We start from the raw sequence: 3,033 nt of genomic DNA, 5'->3' as shown, positions 1-3,033 counted from the left end.
TCTGGAGTTGTAGAATCTGTGAGCCACAGGGACTCAGCAATCGCACACCCACGCGATCAAAACTATTTAAGCTCATGGGAATGGATAAGGCAAATATATGTGGAGCTGCAGCAAGCGACTAGCATATGTGGTGGCTAACTTATACGCAAAAGAGAGCGAGAAGAGAAGGCGAAGCACGAGCGAGAAGCTAAAGGAACATCCTGCGCAAGCATAACTCCAACACCGTGTCCACTTCCCGGACTCCGCCGAGAAGGGGCCATCACGGTAACACACACGGTTGATTCATTTTAATTAAGTTTAGTTCAAGTCATCTACAACCGGACATTAACAAATTCCCATCCGCCCATAACCGCGGGCACGGCTTTCGAAAGATCAATCCCTGCAGGGGGGTCCCAACTTAGCCCATAACAATCTCTCACGGTCAACGAAGGAATAGACCTCCACCCAAGACACACCGATCAGACTCGGTATCTCGGTACAACAAGATGATTCGACAGGTTAAAACAAGTCCAGCAACACCGCCCGAATGTGCCGACAAATCCCGATAGGAGCTGCACATATCTCTTTCTCAGGGCACGCTCGGATAGGTCAAGCTACGAGTAAAACCAAACCTCAAGTTTCCCCGAGGTGGCCCCGCAGGCTGCCTGGTTCGGACCAACACTCAGAGGAGCACTGGCCCGGGGGGGGGGCGGGTTAAAATAAGATGACCCTCGGGCTCCGGAAACCCAAGGGAAAAAGAGGCTAGGTGGCAAATGGTAAAACCAATGTTGGGCATTGCTGGAAAAGCTTTAATCAAGGCGAACTATCAAGGGGTTCCCATTATAGCCCAACCGCGTAAGGGACGCACAATCCGGGAACATAACACCGATATGACGGAAACTAGGGCGGCAAGAGTGGAACAAAACACTAGGCGAGAGGCCGAGCCTTCCACCCTTTACCAAGTATATAGATGCATTAAGATAACATAGCAATATAATGATATCCCAACAAGTAAATAAATGTTCCAACAAGGAACAGCTCCAATCTTCACCTGCAACTAACAACGCTATAAGAAGGGCTGAGCAAAGCGGTAACATAGCCAATCAACGGTTTGCTAGGACAATGGTGGGTTAGAGGTTCAACATGGCAATTGGGAGGCTGACAGGCAAAAGGTAGGCATCGTAGCAGTGGCAAAGCAAAAGAGCGAGCAAACTAGCATAGCAAAGATAGTAGTGATTTCGAGGGTATGATCATCTTGCCTGCACAGTTGTCAGAGTTGACTGGATCCTCACAAGCAAACTCAACGGGCTCCTCGGTAGCGAACTCGTCTCCCGGCTCTACCCAACAAGACAAACAAGCAACAAGGATACAATCAACCACGGGCAAGACCAAGCAATATGATGAAATGACGATATGCTATGCGGGATGCGATGCGGGATGCAAGATGCAAGATATGACAGGAAATGCATGAACCTGGCCTAAACTTGGAAAACCAAGTGTGCCACTGGATAGAGGGGATGAAATCGATTGAAAACGATATAAAGATCATTGGAATCGGAGTTACGGTTTGGAAATGGCAAGCGTTTTAAGATATGACACCGGTCTACGATTTACAGCAAGTAGGCATATAAATGCAACGAAATGAGCATGCTACATCCACCAAACATGAAAACAAAATACATGGCAGTGATGTACACAAGATGGTTGACAAAACACTAGCACTGAGCCGTAGGCAAATTCATCCATTAAGAGGTTCAAACAAGCATGGCTAAAACGCAAATGCAAAACAGATTTCAGACTTGGTGAAATTAACACTAGTCTGAAATTTCAGATCACGATGCTCTCTTCGGAGCAGCAAAACAACATGATAGAAAACCTGAACATGACAAGTAAGAACATGGCATGGAGCTACTCATCAAGCTTAACAAAACACCCAAAGTGACCTGGGGCCAAAAGGGTTCACAAAATACTCTACCGAGCTCACGAACATCGCTCGAACACAATCAGTTTTCAGACTTAGTGAAAACTGAGACATGCTGAAATTTAACTCACGAAGGCATGTATACGAGCTCGATGCACTCGCTACGGTGCAAGTCATGGCAAGGAAAGCATATAACCAGAAAGAAGGCACAAAGTGCTAGCTACACATGGCAAGAACGAAGGCATAGCATGCATGGAACACTAACGGTAGCATCGGCAAAATCGCAAACAAGTTGACGATCTGCCCAGATTAACAACGAAGCAAAAGTTGAGCTCGATTGAGTCAACCTAGAGCACTCCACAAATGCAAACAAAGACATGGATGGATAGAGCATAACTTAGATATCAAAACTCCCTTACTGGTCATCCTCAAAAGAGGCGCGGATCACTAGGAAACACGCTGGACATATAGCATCATGAACTAAAATATCCCAGACTTAGTGAAAATCACTAAGTCCCTGAAATCTGCAATCTCAGGTACCTCTCTTCGCAAGCTTGCACAGGACAACACACACATCCTAAAAATGCATGGGTGGCACCTCTGGAAAGAAGACAAAATGCTTAACAATTCATCCCAAAGGGGCACAGGCATATCATGCACGAATTAAATATAGCAAAAATGACAAAAGTGCATGATGAACTAACGGATCTGCAATCTAACTCACGAAGCCTCCTTCTAACAGCATTTTGGATATCAAGATGACCTCAAATGCAAATGATGCAATGGAATGAAATGATGTACATGTCGAGGCGAAGATTTTGATATATCATACGCCCAAAACGGAGCTACGGTTGCAAAGTTACGGGACCTCGAACAGAGCAACATGGATCAAAATTTGCAGGACTTAGCAAAAAAATCGGGGTTAGGGTTTACTGTTCACGCGACCGGATCCAGATCGGGATCGCGGCGCGGAAGCCGAGGAGGCGCCGGCGACGGAGCTCGAGCTCGCCGGAGGAGCTCGTCGCCGGAGCCGGTGGAGGAGGGGAGACCGGCGAGGCGGCGGGGAGAGGCCGGGGCGACGCCGGGGGAGGCCGGTGGCGGCGCCCGGCGGCGGTGGACGCGGCCCGCGCCCG

Source organism: Triticum aestivum, chromosome 4B (assembly GCF_018294505.1).
Source record: "Triticum aestivum cultivar Chinese Spring chromosome 4B, IWGSC CS RefSeq v2.1, whole genome shotgun sequence".
Taxonomy (NCBI): domain Eukaryota; kingdom Viridiplantae; phylum Streptophyta; class Magnoliopsida; order Poales; family Poaceae; genus Triticum; species Triticum aestivum.
Note: the sequence above shows the minus strand (reverse complement) of the source record.